This window comes from Bubalus kerabau, chromosome 4, assembly GCF_029407905.1.
Source record: "Bubalus kerabau isolate K-KA32 ecotype Philippines breed swamp buffalo chromosome 4, PCC_UOA_SB_1v2, whole genome shotgun sequence".
In the NCBI taxonomy this organism is placed as follows: Eukaryota; Metazoa; Chordata; class Mammalia; order Artiodactyla; family Bovidae; genus Bubalus; species Bubalus kerabau.
This window is the reverse complement of record NC_073627.1, coordinates 48670481-48691841: the sequence shown is the minus strand read 5'-3', so window position 1 is coordinate 48691841 and position 21361 is coordinate 48670481. Positions and strand designations below refer to the sequence as shown.

At 45.6% G+C, this 21361-nt stretch overlaps 2 long non-coding RNA genes across 3 annotated transcripts in view; one reads left to right on the top strand and one right to left on the bottom strand.

The window, feature by feature from the left end:
- Window positions 1-21361, bottom strand: part of LOC129649631 (uncharacterized) — a 64486-nt gene that overhangs the window by 20761 nt on the left and 22364 nt on the right. The gene's annotated exons all lie outside the window — the stretch shown is intronic.
- Window positions 14892-16330, top strand: LOC129649630 (uncharacterized). Of its 2 annotated transcripts, XR_008713202.1 has the most exons (3): window positions 14892-15022; window positions 15823-15937; window positions 16049-16330. It is a non-coding gene; the product is annotated as an uncharacterized LOC129649630 (long non-coding RNA). The 2 variants fall into 2 exon arrangements; XR_008713201.1 differs by lacking the exon at window positions 14892-15022 and having other exon boundaries at window positions 15528-15937.

Genomic DNA, 21361 nt, shown 5'->3' with positions numbered 1-21361 from the left:
CCCCATGGACTGCAGCCTACCAGGCTCCTCCGTCCATGGGATTTTCCAGGCAAGAGTACTGGAGTGGGGTGCCATTGCCTTCTCTGAGGGGGAGGGTTAGGGTCATGAGTAGTCCCTAGAAGGAACCTTCCTGATTTAACTTTGGTTTGCACCTCAACTGGACCTTTTGCAGTTCCCTCTCATACCATGATCTCATGCTTCAACACACCAGCAGACAGAAGAAATTGCATTTAAGATGATCTGGCTGCTAGATCACAGATATGAAGTTCATTCTGGGTCATCTACTTCCTCCTGTTAGATTACCTGCCTTTCTGTGGGCGTGTGTGGACCCAGCCAGATGCACGAGCCAGGAGCAAGTAGCATCCAGGGCCAGGAGGTCACATACCTGGCTCCTCCGCTGACAGCCCCTGGGGCAGGGGTCTGCACCAGGAATCCTGGGTCCTTGACCAAGGCTGGGGAGTGAGACCAGGCACCACTGGGGATGGGGTGGGGACCGGGGGGGGACTTCCAAGGGGAGAATGAATGACTATTTCTCAGTTATTGTATGGCTCTGAAGTATCAGTAGAGCCCCACACACCTAGGGTCTGATATCTAGCTGACTATTTACCAGCTGTGTGGTGTGGCCAAGTCCCATAACCTCTCTGCGCTGTTCCCTTCTCTGCAAATAGGGATGAAAGCAGTCAGGTGGCAGGGTTGTTGTAAAGATGAATGAAATAACACGCACCCTGGCGTGTCCCAGCAGGTACTATCCTTACAGCTGCATTCTCTCCTTCCAGCTACTCAGTGAGATAGCTTTTATCATCCCATTTCAGAGATGAGAAAATAAAGGCTCAGTACTGTACAGCACATGGAACTCTGCTGAATGATATGTGGCAGCGTGGATGGGGGAGGGTGTTTGGGGAAGAATGGACGCATGTGTGTATGTATGGCTGACTTCCTTCATTGTTCACCAGAAACTACTCCAACATTGTTAATCGACTATGAAAGTGAAAGTGAAGTCGCGCCGTCGAGTTCGACTCTGCGCCCCCGTGGACTGTACCCCACCATGCTCCTCTGTCCGTGTTAATCGACTATACCCCAATACAAAAAGAAAAAAAAAGTTCCAAAAAAAAAAGAAAGGCTCAGGAAATGTGTCTTGCCTACAGCCACACAGCTGGAACATTATCCCAGATCTTTCATGCCCCCCCACCCCCCCATCCCCCCCCCATCCCCCCCCCATCCCAGTCCATTGTGGTTTCACTTTGTTCCGGCGGAAACTGGCAGAGAGCAGGGGCTCAGGAGCCGCGGTCCACCCCACCTTCCCCTGCCCCAGCCCTGCTTCTCTCCGAGCTGCACCCACGCAGGGATTCCCGGCTCCACCCTAGTGCTAATTTCGGCGGCATCCCTGCTCCACCCTGTTGCTAATTTCAGTGGCATCCCCACTCCACCTAGTTGCTAATTTGTCTCTGCGGCTTGGCCCTCCCCCGGTTCACCTTCCTGTGAAGTTCTCCTTCGGCCCCACCCCCTAGCCAGGGCCAAAGGAGGGAGATACCATTGAATTCCCCCCCGCTGGAGTGGGGGTTCTTTGCTGAGGCCTTCTCTCTTTCCTTTCCAGTGGTTTATTCCTTCTTATCGTCATCCCTCCCACTTAAGAGCTTTGTGGCCATCCCTTTCTCCTAGTGGGGAGACCAGAAAGAGAAGGAGCAGAGTGGGCGAGCAGCTTCCCCCGGGTTTACACAGTGGGAAGATCTCTGCAGGCTGCCTTACGCAGAAGGTGACAGAATGGGATAAAGACCCCTGATCCCGCGCCCACTCATCTTTGCTCTGTGCCTATGAGAAGCTCTCTCTGTGGCTGGGGAAATGCCCACTTTGGTCTGGCAGGAGGGTTTGGATCTTTCTGGGCATCTACACTTTCTTCCATGCCCCTTCCCCTCTCCTCCTCAAGGCCCACAGATCATCAGTCTAGTCCACCATAGGGAAATTCCAGGCCCTGCCTCCTGGTCTCTGGCCCTCTCTGAACCATGCTCAGTTTGGTTCAGTTCAGTCGCTCAGTCAGGTCCAACTCTTTGCAACCCCATGAATCACAGGATGCCAGGCCTCCCTGTCCATCACCATCTCCCGGAGTTCACTCAAACTCAAGTCCATCGAGTCGGTGATGCCATCCAGCCATCTCATCCTCTGTCGTCCCCTTCTCCTCCTGCCCCCAATCCCTCCCAGCATCAGAGTCTTTTCTAATAAGTCAACTCTTCGCATGAGGTGGCCAAAGTATTGGAGTTTCAGCTTCAGCATCAGTCCTTCCAATGAACACCCAGGACTGATCTCCTTTAGGATAGACTGGTTGGATCTCCTTGCAGTCCAAGGGACTCTCAAGAGTCTTCTCCAACACCACAGTTCAAAAGCACCAATTCTTCAGCACTCAGCTTTCTTCACAGTCCAACTCTCACATCCATACATGACCACAGGAAAAACCATAGCCTTGACTAGACAGACCTTTGTTGGCAAAATAATATCTCTGCTTTTCAATATGCTATCTAGGTTGGTCATAACTTTCCTTCCAAGGAGTAAGTGTCTTTTAATTTCATGGCTGCAATCAATTTTGGAGCTCCGCAAAATAAAGTCTGACACTGTTTCCTCTGTTTCCACAGTTTCCACTCTTTCCCCATCTATTTGCCATGAAGTGATGGAACCAGATGCCATGATCTTCGTTTTCTGAACGTTGAGCTTTAAGCCAACTTTTTCACTCTCCACTTTCACTTTCCTCAAGAGGCTTTTGAGTTCCTCTTCACTTTCTGCCATAAGGGTGGTGTCATCTGCATATCTGAGGTTATTGATATTTCTCCTGGCACTCTTGATTCCAGCTTGTGCTTCTTCCAGCCCAGCGTTTCTCATGATGTGCTCTGCATATAATGGGCCACCGTTACCCTGCGCAACGGCAGCATCACCATCCTCATTCTAGAATGAAGGTGCTGATGTTCAGAGACATCTAGTAACTTGCCCAAGGTCACACCGTGAGTAAGGTAGACAGCCTGGCTCTGAACTCAGGTCTTTAGCCCCCAAGCCCGGGGCTCTCTCCACTGCAGCTGACACCGAGTGGGGGGCAGCCGGGCTTTCTTCCCCTCCCCCGAGGAGTGGCTTTTCTGGAGAAGAACACAATCACTGGGGCAGTGGAGCGCTGGCCCTGCACTAGGCTTGGCTCGAGCGCCTTCATTCCTCATGACACCCTATGTGGTGGTACCACAGTCTCTGTGGTTTACAGCTGGGGAAACTGAGGCTCAGAGAGATGGGTGAACGGTCCAAATTAACGTAACTAGTAGTTGGCAGATGTTTGAACTCGAACCCAGGCCTGACAGCCCCAGTCCTTAAGCGGGGTGCTGACACTGACATCAGTCTCTCAGCCGTGTCCAGCTCTTTGTGACCCCATGGACTGCAGCCCAGCAGGCTCCTCTGTTGATAGAATTCTCCAGGCAAGACTACTAGAGTGGGTAGCTGTTATCTTCTCCAGGGGATCCTCCTGACCCAGGGATTGAACCCAGGTCTCCTGCATTGCAGGCAGATTCTTTACCATCTGAGCCACCTAGGAAGCCCTGCCTAGAAAGAAATGCATGAGTCTGAGAGAGCTGTAGGTCTGAGTCTGAGGCCTAGCTCTGCCATGTCTAGCTGGTGCCATCTCTCTTCCCGGGCCTGCTAGATAGGCAACGGGGGTGCTACCCCACAGTGTGGGGCTGTGTTGACACATGGGAGGCATCCAGAGATAAAACTCATGACAAAGTTCTGGCCCTGGGCACAGGCTAGGGGTTTAGCCAACTCGAGTTCCTTTCTTCTCTTTCTAGGCTTCAGCGAGGGCTCATTGGCCTCAGACCATGAAAGAAGGATCTTCAGTGAAAGTGAAGAGGATGTTCTACTGATGTTGGAGCCGGTTTCTCCCCAGCTCCAGGCAGCTTGCTCTTTTCATCTTCCTGGACCTCGCTCCCAGGGGGCAATGGGAGACCCTGTGCCCTGAGTCTCCCTCTCTATTTTCCAGCCTGAATTATAATCTTCTTGCCTCCTTGGCCACCCTGGCATCCTCTTTGAACCTCCCTAGCACACTACCTGTGAGTTTCCACCATGGAAAGGCCTTTCTGCCTAAACTCCTATCTGCTTCCTGTGGTTAATATTGGGGCAGGTTCTCTGATGGGAACACTTGTCTGAGTCACTGTCCCCTCCCCAGGGCCCACTAACTCAGCACTGCGCTTCCCTTCCTGTCCCCATCCGCTACCAAGGCGACCTGCTCCCTGCTCTGCTCTGACCACCGACTCCTCCTTCACCAGACGCCTCTGAGAGAAGGTGGGGCTCAGTTTCAAGACCCCAGTCCTCCTGAGCATCTGCCCTGAGCCAGGCTTTGTGCTAAGCATTTTCCTCACATCATCTTATTTGACTTTCAAAACCTCACTCTGTGGTCACCATCAGTTAGGGACTGTTTCCTCGTAGAGGTTCAGGGAGGTTAAGGAATTTGCCCCAAATCACATAACCAGGTGGAGCCACTACACCAACCCATGTCTGGCTGACTCCCGAACCCAGGTTCTTAAACACACTGTCCTATCTCAACTAAGCCCCAGTGCAGCCAAATAAATAAATCAATAAATAAATATTTTTAAAAACACAAAACACACTGTCCTGTGTGATATTCAGTTCTGAAGCAGAGGGAAAGACAGATAGGAATCCTTCTGCCTGGGAGAATTTGAATGCCTCCTTGCTCACTCAACTTGGGGGGAAACTTTGACTCCTGGACACCCACTTAGAGGCCAGAAATTGCCCTGGGGTTTCCCAAAGACCAGAGAGGCCACCACGTGTGGGCGGGAGGAGGTGTGAATCTCCAGGGGCCAGCAGGGTTCTCAATGCCTGGAGTTCTCAGTGGTTTGGGGCAGGGTGGGGAGAGTTCTCAGCTCCTCCGAGGTCTGGGTTTCCTGGACTGGGCTCTTCATTCCCTAGCAGGCCTTCACAGAGGGCCCTGCCCAAACTCGCCCTCTGCCATCAGGGCCTTCTGGGTATCACAGGAGACATACATGGCAGCAAGCATCAGCAGGGCTGGCGACAAGGTCTGGGGCGAAAGCAGGAGAGAAGGGACTTAGAGCCTTGAGGAAGGCTCTGGAGAAGGGCAGGGACCCACACTCCCCCAGGCCTAGTGCAGTGTGATGGAGAGTGAAAGAATGCTTGGTTCATATCCGGGCTCTACTGCTTCTGATCTGGGGGACCTCCAGCAAATTTCTCTGAGCCTCGGTTTTGCCATCATGAAATGGGACTAATCCCATCTACTTCACTGGGGTGTAGTGAGTGTTAAATAAGGTGGGTTTTAAAGCACCGAGAGGTATCAGAGGCTACTCCCTCTTTTCATCCCCACCTTGTCCTGTCATCAAACTAACACCTGCAGGAACGACCTTTCCAGCAGCCAGGGTTGCTGTCAAAGTCAATGGCTTGACCCTCAGGTTAGACAGTAGCCCTGGGCTCTGTTCTTTTGTCCTGATCAGAGGGTTTTAGATAAGAGACTGAGGACTGGGGGCCACTCACACACCTCTTCTTGAAAACAAAGTGAAAGAAAACAAAAAACCCCAAACCCCAAAAGGTGAGCGATGCAAGGTCTGCTGATGGAGATTCAGAAACGATAAATCCAAACGATACCACTTAACCCTCAACTGGGAGGCTTACAGGGTGGGTTCAGAACACAGATTCTAGAGCCAGGCTACCTAGGTTTGCTTCTTGGCTCCATGATGCTCAAGCTGAATGAAATTAAGCATGCTTCTTAAAGTCCAATATCCTTTTATGGGTGCTTCCCAGGTGGCTCAGTGGTAAAGTATCCACCTGCCAATACAGGTGACGCAGGTTCAATCCCTGGTTTGAGAAGATCCCTTAGAGTAGGAAATGGCACCCCACTCCAGTATTCTTACTTGGAAAATCTTGGACAGGGGAGCCTGATGGGCTACAGTCCACGGGGCCACGAAGGGTCGGATATGACTGAGCCTCTAAGCACACAAGCACATCTGAGTCTTGTATTCCTCATCTGTAGAGCAGGGATTCCAACTAGTACTATTAGGGTCTTCCCCATGGAGAACACGTGAGGACAAAATGAAATAAGATGTGTCAGGATTTAAGCACAGAACCTAGAGTAAGGGAAGCTCTCAATAAACATTAGCTGGTTTGTGACTACTTGGAAACTGTGCCTTAGAGTGTGGCAGTGTTAGCCAGACTCTGGAGTCATCTAGATGCATGGTTTTCACCCAGGGGATGTGGACGTGTTCCAGGAGCTCCTTGTCAGAGTCAGAGATGGGGAGTGGGCAACCCACCCATCTTCAACCTCTGCCCCAATCTGTTTCATAGTTTGGGGTTCCCTGTGAAAATAGTTTGGATAAAAGTGTGTGTGTGTGTGTGTGTGTGTGTGTGTGTACACGTGTGTTGCTGGGGTTGGCGGGTGGCAGTGGGGAAGTACTATTGGTTTTTTAGAAGTCTGAAATCTGCAGATTTGTCCCAGTGATTTCTAGCTCCCTCCACCACATGAGAACTTTGGCTATCTTTTCATCATAGGCCCCGTGGTTTGAAGAGTTTGGTCTACCTCCAAACTGCATGTATTCAGCAATGTGAGATTCAGTGTGAGGTTTTTTAGCTCTGGTCAAGGCAAAATTTTAGAAAGATCTTTGGCAAACTTACAGTTCAGAACCTTTACTGTCTGTTTCAGGGTCTGAGAAGAGACTGGGTCCCTGGATCTGGGACCTGGATCCATCCCCTTCACTCCTTTTCCTACAGGGGACCGTGTCTTGTGAGCACTTTCGGTGAGCATCATCTTATTTAACTTTCACAAGCATCCTTTATTCTGATCTCCATTTTAGATTCAGAGAACAGAGGCATGGGTGGGTATTGGTGGTGGAGGTATGTGGTCTGCCCAGTATTGCTCATTTGATAAACATTTTTCAAAGCCCCAGCCCACTGAAGCTTTATCTGTTTTCTGTATGAAAATTAGAGCCTTGTAGGATCCATTTACTCTTTTCCCAAATGGTCCCACCTCTCCTAAACATTTTATTGCTATTTGGAATTTGCTAATTTGTACCCTATGTTAGCAAAGCTATGCAAGAAGACATAGATAAAAAATGTGTGTTAAGTCATGAGTGGTCGATGTTTGATTTCGATCCTTACATTCATGTCCATGATCCTACACTACAGTTCACACACTTGAGCGTATTCCAAGGATTGTGTGCTCAGAAACTCAACGTGTGCAGCAGACCCCAAGACATATACACTCCACAACACACGTGTTCTTTGAATCATAAACATGGAAGAAGATGCACAGAGATGGTCAGAAATTCAGACACATACATATATCCAGACACACAAAACCATATCCACACAGCATGCACGCACATACACAGACACCCCGTGTGTGTGCTCAGTCGTGTCTGACTCTGCAACTCTACAGACTGTAGCCACTGTAGCGCTCTGTCCATGGGATTTCCCAGGCAAGAATATTAGAGTGGGTTGCTATTTCCTTCTCCAGGGGATCTTCCTGACCCGGGAATCGAACCTGCATCTCCTGCATTGCAAATGGATTCTTTTATCACTGAGCCAACAGGGAAGCCCACACGGACGCACCAATTGAAATGAAGTCTCTTTCAAAGCCAGCTTGACAAGATGCCTTTGGAAAGAAGAAGGGATGTAGGATTTACAAGTAAGGAAAATGGCAACAATAATAGGGTAAACTTACATTCTCAATAAATTAGCAAAAAAAAAAAAAAAAAAAAAAGGCAGAAGGGAAGTGGGATAATGATACCCAATGCTGAGGACTACCTTTTATAAAACAAGTGTCTTTATACATTACCACTAACAAAGAAATTACTACTTCTTTTTAAAAACATCTTTCCTATTGCTCCAGTAGTCAGATGTATTGAGACTCTTCTCCTGTAACTCCACTTCTACGGAGTTATTCTAAAGAAAAACATCAACAAAAAGAAAATGCGCTTATAGAAAAGTAGTCACAACATTATTATTTAGGAAACACTGGTAGCCAGATAAATACCTTCAATCAAATCATATGTCAGTTTCAAGGAATATTTTCTAGTCATCATAATGGCAATTATGAGGACGAGGGGGCATCACAGAAAATAGTTATGATAAAGCCAGTGAAAAAAAGAAAAAAGAACACAAAATTGGGAGTCCCTGTGACTGGGATGGGATGAAGATTTGTCTATAAAAAATTAACAAAAGTGAAATATGAACAGTATTTTGAGGAAGATATGACTGGTATTGACTTGGTTTTTTATTTTTGTTTATTTTAAAGTTGCTATCATAAAGATTTTGGTTCCCAAAGCTATCTGGAATGTAAAAGATAAACCTAAGGTAAGCCAGCCTGATACCTGCAGTAGAGATTTAACCTATTTGCAGATAACGGACCTTTAGCAATTCATCTATGAGGGGCTGTATACACAACGTATGTATCTCTCAGAATGTCACGTGTACATTGGAACTGGTAATCCTCCCAGCCTCAAAGTGTCATTTAAGAGTGTCCATGGTGCTTCACAGGCCCAAGTTCCACTCTGTTATTCTTCTAAGCCCCGGATTGATTATTTCCAGGTAATATATTTAATACCAATATCTGACTTTGCAGCTAATCTTCCCAGCTTGGAAGCTCTTGATCCTTGAAGATAAAACTCAGTTGGTGGAAAAAGTTATCCAGGAGGGCCAGAGACCAAGAAATGCCAGGCCTTTCCATGAACTAGTTCTGTGACCTTTGGCCAAACTTGCTAGTGTCCACTGAGAATTGACCAAGTTGGGTGCCCTACATCAGTGATTCTCAAACCTCAGGGGCACCAGAATCACCTGGAGGGGGTTTCTTGTTGATACAGAGATTACTGGGCCTCACCTCCTGTGATAAGACTCAGTGAGGGACTTGCCTGGTGGCCCAGTGGTTAACAACCTACCTGCCACAGCAGAGGACACAGATGAGATCCCTGGTCTGGGAATGTCCCACGTGCCACAGGACAACTAAGCCTGTGTGCCGCAACTATTGAGCCCATGCTCTAGAGCCCACGCTCTGCAGCAAAAGAAGTCACTGCAATGAGGAGCTCACACAAGCGACTGGACAGTAGCCCTCACTCACTGCAACTAGAGAGAGCCCGTGTGCAGTAACGGGCTCCGCGCATCAAAATAGATAAATAACGGATTAAGAAAAAGACTCATAAGACTGGAGTGAGGCCAAAGAATTTGCATTTCCAAGTTCCCTAGTGATGCTGAGGCCGCTGATCTAGTATGGAGGGCCACTGCTCTGTGCATATTCTGCTCAAAATATCCTTGCAAATGAAGTACCTTAAATATTACCTCCACAAACAAAGAGCACAGAAAAGTTGGATGACTTGAAAAGTCATTTAGCCTTCTTGGTATAATAAGATTACCTCCTTCAAGAACTGAAATACAGAATGAATGTGACAATCAAGGTATTAGTCATTTGCTGGGATGTGAATACCAACACACACACACACACACACACACACACACCTCTCCTCTATTATGGAGACTCATTGCCAGGGTGCTTTCTTCTTTAAATATGAACCATCTCCAGGTGTCAGGGTCCTGCCTGTTTTGGGTGTTTTCTTTTTTTTTAGTTTGATGAGAATGAATTGACCCACGTGGTCAACTTGGACTTAGAAGCTGCACAGTTTCTGCTGTGACCAGGAATCCTCAGCAAAGTGAGAGCATGCACTGCCTGTGACTTTGCAGACCCAGGGTTTGTGGTCTCAGGCTTATCAGTGTATCCTCCACGCTGCCTGGGTGAGCTGGGTGCTGGCAGCTGCAGAAGCTGCTGCTTTGTAGCTATGGACCAGCCGTCCATCTCTGTGCATCTCAGCTGTAGTATGGGGAAAGCAACACCGACCTTCATCGGGTAATGGTGAGGGTTCATTGAGCACGTGTAAAGAGCACAGCCTGGTACCCACCAGAGAGCTTCCTGGAACTTGATGAAATGGCTCCAAATTTGACAAACAAGAGTAAAAGGGTGAGCATAGCCAGAACACTTCTGGCTGAAACACACACACACACATACACACACACACACACAGAGGGGGGATATTACTTAACCAAATACCATGACTTATTATGGTCCGTGCAGTAATAAGCTATGAAGAGAAAGCCTAGAAACAGAACCATGTAGGTCTGATGCAGTGGTATGTGATGTGAGGTTCACGTGTCACCTCAGTTCAAGAATTAGGCCTGGAAAATTGGCAGTCAATAAAGAAGAAAAAATTAAATCAGATCCTCACATTATACCATATACAGAAATCAACTCCAGATGATTACATGTTAAAAATAAGTCCTTGAAAATTTTAATAGAAAACCTTAATAGAAGTGTCTTTTGAACTTTGGAGAAGGGAAAGATTTCTTAAACATAAGATACAAAAATGTTGACTCTCAGAGAAAAGAGTGATATATTTTTCTGTACTAAAATTGAGTTTTATTTCTTAGACAACTTGAAAATAAGCTACAAATCAGAGACTATATTGCAGTAAACACCCTAACAAAAGATTATATAAGAATGTATCAAACACTCTTTCACATCTGTGAGAGATTATATTCTCATTCAGAATGATTCAGAATATATTGGCTTACATCATTGGCTTTGGTCTTGGCCATATAACTTCCTTGAGTCAACAGAATGTAAGTAGTTAGGACATGTGTCATAGCTTAGCGGAAGGTTTAAAAGCATTGCATGTCTCTTTTTCCTGCATCTTCCAACATATCCTGCTGCTGCTGCTGCTAAGTCACATCAGTCATGTCCGACTCTGTGTGACCCCATAGACAGCGGCCCACCAGGCTCCTGTCCCTGGGATTCTCCAGGCAAGCATACTGGAGTGGGTTGCCATTTCCTTCTCCAGTGCAGGAAAGTGAAAAGTGAAAGTGAAGTCGCTCAGTCGTGTCAGGCTCTTTGCGACCCCATGGACTGCAGCCTTCCAGGCTCCTCCATCCATGGAATTTCCCAGCAAGAGCCTTCTTCCCAACATACCCTAAACTACAACTATTCCTTTAGCCTGGGCCTAGAAGTGGGAAGACATGGAGCAAGGAGCTGACCCACAGTTTGGAGCAGAGATGCAATTGACCTGCAGACTTAAGAACAAAAGAAAATACTCCTTGTTATAAGCCACTGTTTGGGGGAGTTGGGGGATTGTTTGTTACTGTAGCGAAAGCTGATCGATATAGAAACTTAGTACCTAGAAGTGGGATGCTGTGCTAACTAAAGAATGGAATGTGTAGTTTTGGTTTGGGGGCTGAATGGCAGACAATGAGGTAATTATTATAGGGGGCTGGGAAACTATCAAGCTATGTAATGCCGTAGTGAGACATTTGGGAAAATGGTCACATGTGATCATTTGGAATGCAGGAAATATACCTGCTGAATTCATGGCTTTGGGAGAAGAAATTTTGAGACAGAATGTTGTTTGTGTGAGTTACTTGTTCCTAACTACATTTCATCAGATACTAGAGGTGACAGCAGATAAGACTGGCTCATTTGCAAGCAGAATTGAGAGAGAACATAGTAAGTCTTGAAATTCTAGAGTTTGCAGAGTGGACAGGTGCAAACATCTGTCATTTCAACTTCTGCAGCCTGAAAAATATCCTCAAAATAGAAACCAGCTTTAGGGGCAAATTTCAAAACAGAAGTATGACCTGGGGTCAAGACCAAATCAAATGCATGACTGTTATTCCATCTGTTAACACCTCTGAGAGGATTTAGATAGTCCCAGGGAATGGACAAGATGGCACAGTGGTAAAGGATCCACCTGCCAATGCAGGAGACGCAAGAGATGTGGGTTCGATCCCTGAGTCAGGAAGATCCCCTGAAGCAGGAAATGACAACCCACTCTGGTATGCTTTCCTGGAAAATTGCATGGACAGAGGAACCTGGTAGGCTACAGTCCACGGGTTCCCGAAGAGTCGGACACAACAGAGCGACTGAGCACACACACACACAGGAAATGGACAACCTCATTTCTTGGAAAAGAGACTGAATCTCATGAATCCTGATAGCGTTCAAATACTTAAAGAGTTATATCTAGAGAAAAACAGAGAGGTGTGTCTCAAAGCACATTGTGGCTACATGCACTTCACAGAAAGGTTTTGATTGTTCCATCGCCAAAAGTGCTGCTGGTCTGAATTAAATAAGACTGACTCTTTAGGACATAAAACCGTCTTGAACTCTGGCCTTTACAGGCAGGAAGCACACTGATGGCACTGATAAGAAAAACAAAGATACCCAGAAGAAAAATAGTGACAAACAGGAACAGATATTACACCAAAAAAGGAAACACTTACAACTGATGGACAAGCAAAGACAGTTTAGCTTCATTAGGTCAGGGCAATGCAAACCCAAAGCAAAAAGTGATCTCAATTCAAAACAATTTGGCTGGCCCAAATGGGAAACTCAATGGATATCTAGCGCTGGAGAGAACGTGGATCTACATGATCTCTTACACATGGCTATTTTCATGCAGCTACTTTAGAAAATGATTGAAGCTATCTCATAACAGTGATTATCCTAAAGCAGCAATTCCACTTTTACATATACATGTAGTAAAAGTCTTGCCTATACAAAGATGTTCATAGCTGCACTGTTTACAATGGCAAAGATCTGGGAAAACCCTCAAATGCCCTTAAGAGAGAGTGAATGAATAAATAATGCGTTTAACCAATACATTTAACAATGTATTTAACATTTAACCAATCATTTTAACAGCAGTTAAAATGAACTGCAGTGCATACTGTATAAAATGGATGTATATTATCAAAACATTTTTGGCCAAAAAGTAAGTCCCTACAAATAAATAGTATGGTACACTTTTTTTGTAAAGCAAAAATATACATAACTTAGACACACATATCGATGAAAAATAAACAAGAGAGTTTAGGATGTTGGTTACCTTGGACTGAAGGAGTCAGGGGAAATTGTATAGAGGAAAATATGGTTAGAAGCAGGTTATTGTCAAGGTGCTAGCTTTTGTTCTGAGTAGTGATTCATATGGAGAAGGAAATGGCACCCCACTCCAGTACTCTTGCCTGGAAAATCCCATGGATGGAGGAGCTGCAGTCCATGGGGTCACAAAGAGTCGGACACGACTGAGAGACTTCACTTCTCTTCACTTCACTTCATTGCATTATCAGAAAGAACTGCAACTTAAAAAAGAAATTGTTTGAATACTTTTCAAAAATATTTTATTTTTTTGCCTTCTTTATAATATTTTATTTACTTTTTATGTTTAGCTATGATGGGTCTTTGCTGCTGTGCAGGCTTTTCTCTCATTGCAGAGGATGGAGGCTGCTGTCTAGATGCAGTGTCCAGGCTTCTCGCTGCAGTGGCTTCTGTTGTCGCGGGGTGCAGGGTCTACACGAGGGGGCTTCAGGAATTGCAGCTCCCGGGCTCTAGAGCACAGGCCTCAATAGCTGTGGTGCACGGGCTTAGTTGCTCTGCGCCATGTGGGATCTTCCCCGATCAAGGATCGAACCCATGTCTCCTGCATTGGCAGGTGGATTCTCTACCACTGAGCCACCGGGGAAGCCCCTGTTTTGTGTTTAATTGACGTACAGTTGATTTACAATGTTGTGTTAGTTTCAAGTGTACAGAAAAGTGATTCAGTTATAAATATATACGTATATATGATTGTTTGTTCTAAAATCATAGACTATTAGAGTTAAAAGCACCCTTAGAAAGAAATAGTTCTATATTTTTCCAAATGAGGAAATCAAGGACCAGACTGGAGGAGTCACTGATCCAAGTTACACAATTCTTGCATGGCACAACCCAGCCTGTTCCTCTTGTAATCCTCCTACTTCAGGGCTCAGGTTCAAGCTGAGACTTTTTCTTTTCTCACTCTCCCCCACGTTTAACGCAGCCATCGTTCTGTTCTGCTCTGCTATGACACTGGGTCCATCCCCCTTGCACAGCACCTCCTGCCACCCAAAGCCTCCATTATCTCTCCCCCTAGACTTCTGCTAGTGCCTCCTGACTGGTCTTCCTACATCCTCTCTTGCTCTTCAAATGACCTATTTCCCATGCAACTGAGAGAAGGATCTTCTTTTGTTAAAAAAAAAAAAAAAAGTCAGTTCTTATCTCTGACTGACTTTCTCAACTGTCTTCCCAAAGCACCTAGAATAAAATTCAAATTCATCACAGCTTCCCAGCTTCACCTGAACTGATCTCTGCCTTCCTCTCAGGCTTCACTTCCTATCACTCCACCCCCACCCAAGTTTTATGTACCACTCTCACTGACCTTCCTTCTGGAACATTCTAGATGGGTCTCTGCCTGTCACAGGTGCTGCCAGTATCCAGCTTACATCCTTCAGCTAGGCTTTTCCATCTTAGTGCACACAAGCTGACTTCAGCCATGGAAGACAGCTCTGTCCATGAGCAGCCAAGGACAGCAGTGGCAGGGAGCAGGCCTCACCAGTGACAGACGGCAACCGGAGGATAAATACCCCGACTCCCCTGCTCTTAGGGGAGATAATTCAGCTGTGTCCCCTACACTGCATCTCCAAGCGCCCTGGGGAGTCAGCCCCGCCACTCAAAGTAGCTTGCCTGATAACATGCTCTTTATTAAGTCCTTGTTTTGCTCTCTGGTTCCCTTATTCATCTTTCCTGCACTTCCCAAATACGTTACTTTCTTCAAATCTTTGTCTTAGGTCCTATTCAAGGGTCATGTTAAGATACCACGTTAGATCTTTGCACTCCCCATTCTCTCTGCCTCGAATATTCTACCCCTCCAAGTCTCAGCTCAAATGCCAACTCTTTAATTCCCCCTCCTGTCATATCTCTTTGTTATGTGTCTTCACTGACTTATCCTATTTGAAATTATCTTGTTTATATAATTAACTGAAAAATTATGTCTCTCCCAGGGGATTAGCTCTACAAGGCAAATGTCTTGAGTATCTTGGTTCCCAGCACAGGGGGAGGGTCTGGCACATAGTAGGCTCCCTTGAAATATTTGTTGACTTAGTTAATGAGTAGTTTTTGCCAGGAGGGATGTCAAATACAGCATCAAGGGTAAGATTTACAGTAGCTGTTTGAGCTTATGCATTTCTAATTGGCAAGCAAATGGTTGGCGTGTAAATGGATACTGCTATTGTGTTTGAGTGGTTGATTCTCTTTAGTGGGTTTAATCTGCTTCCAACTACTCTAAAGTGTTTGCAATTGCTGTGCTAATTACGAATCCTGATAAACTCTCCATTAAAGTCTATCTTCTAAGTACCTTCAACACAATAATACTGTTAGAAGGAATTATATATGGTTGGCAGTCAGAGAGCCATATTTATTTAGTAACGGTCTTAAACTCAACTTGCCTTTCCATTGATGTACCTGGAGAAGTGAAACTAGACTGCGTTTACCTGATGGCTTATTTATGCAGGGGAGATCTTGGCAGAGGCTTGCCCTAAGGGAGAGAGATGTGGAGGCCAGAAAGAAACTCCATGTGCAGTCCTTCGGAGAAAACTCAATTCTTATGTGGCCTTGGCCCATCTCATGCTCACCTGGCATGAACACAAGGCAAGCAGCCGTTTGGATTCATAGGGCCCAACCCTTTGCTGGGGGCATTTGGGTGCAGACCAGTATGTGTGTGTGGTATTAATAATAATCTCTATGTTTTTATTTCCTCATTTGTAAAATTGATTTATAGCAACCATTTCATACCTTATTGTGAGGCTCAAATTAACAGAGTGTAAAGGACCAAGGAAGCTATAAATAGCTGTGAACACATAAAGACCTATTGTTGTAACTGGCAGCCACTGATTCCTATTTGGAGACAGTTCTGTCTGTGAAGCATGTCCTCGCTTATCTCTTGTTTATAGAAAAGCTTTAGTCTCCCAGGCCTCCACTGAGTACCAAAAGGCTGGCTCAGGAATTACTGACTGGAAGAATATGAACACGTAGTAACAAAAGACAGTAATTGGGCCAAGAGAACAGGTAATAATTTAAACAACAGATCAACTATATAGTAGAATTACATAATCTTTATTTCCTCCCTGACGGACTTAGGTAACAGTGTCTGACTCATATTCCTGAATTGTCTTACAGATACTAAAACCCCCACTAGATGGAAGGAGATGACTTCATGATAACAATGAACACAGAGCCCGAAGACTGGTTGGAATTGGCAAGTTGATGATATTAACTCCTGATTAACCACCACCGACCGATCAGAAGAATGTCCACAAACGAATCAAACCTCACAAGTCTCTTCCTTAAGGATAAGGGATCTTTAAAAACATTTTCCCCAAATGAGATCTGAGGCCTTTAGAGCATTCGCTCCCCTCATACACCTTGCTTGCCTTTCAATAAATGCTGTTTCACCACTTTGTTTCACCACCACCTTGTCAGTAAACCGGCCTTACTGAGCTTGGGCGAATGGACCCAAGTTTGTTTTGGTAACATCAGGTTCCACTGAGACATGGGCCAGATCTTTAGTTCACCTAAACAGGCAGGATCACATGCCTGTGTTAAGCCAGGAGCTCAGAGTCTAGACAGGAAAGCAGGCTCAGGAATAGACAAATTACATCAGAAGGCAGTCTGTGCAAGCCCAGAAGGGAAATCATGATGTCTGGGATCCAGGGAACAAGGAGGGTTGGGAGAAAGGAGAGAAGGCTTCACTGAGGAGGTGATTTTGAACAAGAGTGGAACTTACCACATGAAAAAAACAGTTCTCCTTAAAGAAAGGAGCGTGTGCAAAGACCAGAGTGTATCTGGCAGGAGGGTGTGGAATCCAGTGTAGGGGCACTGAGTGTAAATATGGGGTTACAGGTGGTATAGGTTGTGGCCACATTAGGAGGCCGATTGCAGGATAAGCTAAGATGCTCAGGCAGCATCTGGGAGTGAGTCTGACGAGAGGCGGTGCAGAGTGCTGGTTCAGAACTGGAGCCAGACTGTCTGCTTTTGAATCCCACCTTCCCAGTGACTAGCTGAGTAATCTCGGACAACTTTTCTGCACCTTGGTCTCCTCATCTGTGCAATGGGTGCTAATAGCAATAACTACTTCCAGGGCCATGAGGAAGAAAAGACAGCTTAAAACACATGAAGTGCTTAGAGTAGTGTAGCACATGTGAAGTACACAGAGTGATGTCAGCTCACAACTGCTGTTTTTCTACAGAGTGGATCACAAGAAACTGTGGAAAATTCTGAAAGTGATGGGAATACCAGACCACCTGATCTGCCTCTTGAGAAATCTCTATGCAGGTCAGGAAGCAACAGTTAGAACTGGACATGGAACAACAGACTGGTTCCAAATAGGAAAAGGAGTACGTCAAGGCTGTATATTGTCACCCTGCTTATTTAACTTATATGCAGAGTACATCATGAGAAACGCTGGACTGGAAGAAACACAAATGGGAATCAAGATTGCTGGGAGAAATATCAATAACCTCAGATATGCAGATGACACCACCCTTCTGGCAGAAAGTGAAGAGGAACTCAAAAGCCTCTTAATGAAAGTGAAAGTGGAGAGTGAAAAAGTTGGCTTAAAGCTCAACATTCAGAAAATGAAGATCATGGCATCCGGTCCCATCACTTCATGGGAAATAGATGGGGAAACAGTGGGAACAGTGTCAGACTTTATTTTTCTGGGCTCCAAAATCACTGCAGATGGTGACTGCAGCCATGAAATTAAAAGACGCTTACTCCTTGGAAGGAAAGTTATGATCAACCTAGATAGCATATTGAAAAACAGAGACATTACTTTGCCAACAAAGGTTCGTCTAGTCAAGGCTATAGTTTTTCCTGTGGTCATGTATGGATGTGAGAGTTGGACTGTGAAGAAAGCTGAGCGCCAAAGAATTGATGCTTTTGAACTGTGGTGTTGGAGAAGACTCTTGAGAGTCCCTTGGACTGCAAGGAGATCCAACCAGTCCATTCTGAAGGAGATCAGCCCTGGGATTTCTTTGGAAGGGATGATGCTAAAGCTGAAACTCCAGTACTTTGGCCACCTCATGTGAAGAGTTGACTCATTGGAAAAGACTCTGATGCTGGGAGGGATTGGGGGCAGGAGGAGAAGGGGACGACAGAGGATGAGATGGCTAGATGGCATCAGTGACTCGGTGGATGTGAGTCTGGGTGAACTCTGGGAGTTGGTGATGGACAGGGAGGCCTGGCGTGCTGTGATTCATGGGGTCGCAGAGAGTTGGACACGACTGAGCAACTGAACTGAACTTAACTAAGGAGCCTCGAACCAAGTCTCAGAAGTAACAACATAGATGTGGGAGGAAAACCATGAGGGCCACCTGTCGTAGAAGCCACAGCAAGGGGATGTTTCCAGAAGGAAGGATCAACAGGATCAAGGGTGCTAAGATGCCAGGCAAGATGAAAGCCAAGGTGGCCATGGATTTAGCAGCGATGAAGTCACTGGTGACTAGAGCCATTGCAGTTTTTGGTGGCATGGTAGAGACCGAAGCCAGTTTGCAGCATATTGAAAGCATAGGCAGGGAAGAAGTGGGGAGAGTGGGGCCAGCACTTCCAGTTGTTTGCCTGAGGATGGGCACAGGTGAGAGACAGCAGAGGTAGAGAGACAGTAAGGTTGGTCACCATGTGCTTTGTCAAATGCCCATTACATCCCACCATTGTCTCCTGTGTGGCTCACAACCTCTGGTCGGTTAGCCAGGAGAAAGATCAGAATCAATAACTCATAGATGAGGACACTTCTGGTAGACAGAGATCAAGAGGGGGCAGAGCTGGGACTTCCCTGGTGGTCCAGTGGTTAGGAATCTGTCTGCCAATGCAGGGGGCATGGGTTCAATCCCTGGTCTGGGAAGATCTTGCATGCCGTGGGGCAACTAAGCTCAAGGGCTGCAACTATGGAAGCCTGCATGCCCTAGAGCCCATGCTCCACAACGAAAGGAGCCCCTGCAATGATAAGCCCATTCATCACACGGTAACTAGAGAGCAGCCCCTACTCAGAGCAATTAGAGAAAACGCCTGTGAGCAGCAATGAAGACCCAGCACAGCCCAGGGTAAAATAATCTCAATAAATAAATAAATAACATTAAAAGAAATTTTTTTTTAAGAGTGACAGAGCTGGGACAAAGTCCGGGTTACCCATTTCCTCTCTTTTCATGATGTGATTGTGGGCAAGGGAGGACTGGGCAAGAGGAGGCGGGATGCTCAGCACCATCTACCTGCTTTATCACATCCGGATCTAAAGGATCCATCTGTTGAAGGTGGATGGAGGCAGAAGAGATTGGTGACAGAGTCCTTTAACCTAACACAGGCTGGTTAAATGTGTCGCATCCTACTGAATCACCTCCTGTTGGGGGTGGTGGGAGAAATCTCTGGTTGAGATCGGTTCCAGCTGGAAACAGTCGGGGCAGGATGGATCCCAGATCAGCAGAGGGAACAGTGTCTATTCTCCACACCTGCCCCTTCTCCACAATCAATTCTTGGGCCATTTTAGATAAATCTGGGTTTTCTTGGACTCTGCAGCTGGGGAGTTGGGGCTGAGTGGGGCCCTTTGGTGAAAGAGATGCCATCTACTTACCATGACAGGTTTCTCTTTTTAACCGGCTGTTTAGGGACAAGAGCCAAGTCAGTTGGCTCTTCTGGTAGGGTGAAGATCTTATTTTCAGGACCTTATGACAGTGAATAATGAGGGCTAGATCATGCTTACATGCTTAATTGGGAACTGTTTTCCTTTAATATCTTACATCATACTATAGTATTTTTCCTGTTGACGTGATTCAGAGAAATTTGTTTATGGTGCAACCAATTGTGTTCTCATTAGCATGAAGAATAAGTCCATGTTTTATTTAGTTTTCATAATTTATTTTCAGAAGTGTCAACACTACTCAGAACAGTGTGACAAGTGTGGTAGGGAGTTATAAATCATTTAGTCAAGACTTTTCTTTATAATACAATTCTATATAGTTGTGCAGACATGCTAGTGATCTTTAATTTTTGACTCTGCTCTTTTCTTTTTATGCTCCTATTGACTTTATTCCAGGAAAGCCACATTAAACTCCTAGGGTCTATTAAATTATTTTTTTTCTGATAAATATTTTAGATGCTAACTTTGAGAGTAGTTTAAGCAGTAACATTTTCACTAAGACATCTAGGAAAATTTTACAAGCTTATTACAATATTCCAAGAGTGTTTTATAATGAAAGCTTTTTAAAAGGCTTTTGATTAGTCCATGACATGTTTTATTTATTTATGCAAGTTAGTACCATAACCAATGAAATTTATTGTTAAAGTGTAAAGTGTATAGCTTATTTTTTTTTACTAAGATTTTGACAATTGTATTTTTGCTTTCATGAAATTGAATAGAGAGCCAAGGTCAATGAAAATATAGTTTAGTCAGAAAATAATGTATTATATTGTTAGCACTAGGCTTTGGTGATGTGGAAGACATAAAAGACAGTGAGGCTAATAAACCAAAAAGGAAGACAGTCTCCAAAAATGGAAATATTTTTTTTTTCTTTTATATAGTAGTAGTATTTGGGGGCTTCCCTTGTGGCTAAGTTGGTAAAGAATCCACCTGCAATGTGGGAGACCTGGGTTCAATCCCTGGGTTGGGAAGTTCCCCTGGGGAAGGGAAAGGCTACCCACTCCATTGTTCTGGCCTAGAGAATTCCATGGTCCATGGGGTCACAAAGAGTCAGACAGAACTGAACGACTTTCACTTACTTACTTAGTAGTAGTTAGACTACTAAGTTGGAGAAGGCAATGGCACCCCACTCCAGTACTCTTGCCTGGAAAACCCATGGGCGGAGGAGCCTGGTAGGCTGCAGTCCATGGGGTCGCTAAGAGTCGGACACGACTGAGCGACTTCACTTTCACTTTTCACTTCCATGCATTGGAGAAGGAAATGGCAATCCACTCCAGTGTTCTTGCTTGGAGAATCCCAGGGGCGGCGGAACCTGGAGGGCTGCCATCTATGGGGTCGCACAGAGTCGGACACAACTGAAGCTACTTAGCAGCAGCAGCAGGAGCCTGATGAGTCACTTAGAACAACAATGATTGTGGGAAGAAAATGCATCCTTCTGATTTGTTTGGGCAATGCCTTTAAGTCAAAGACTTTGGAACGAGGAAACCATAACAATGGGATTTTGGAAAATCACGTTCCAAACCAGGGCAGAGGAGACCCAAAGAGGGCAGTGGGAGGTTCCAGGGAATAAACCAATGGATGGCCATCCAATATGAGGCCAAAATATCGCAGGAGGGCTGAGAGGGGCAGGGCAGCCTTCAAGGCCTATAACTTGTGCAGTCTCTGCTGCTGCATACTTGAAATGTTTAGTTTTTAAACAAGGGATTCCCTCATTTTATTTTGCACCGGACCCTGCAGATTATGTGAACATCCTAGTCAGGGATGCAGGCTTGGTGGAACACATGGACTATACAGACTTTTTC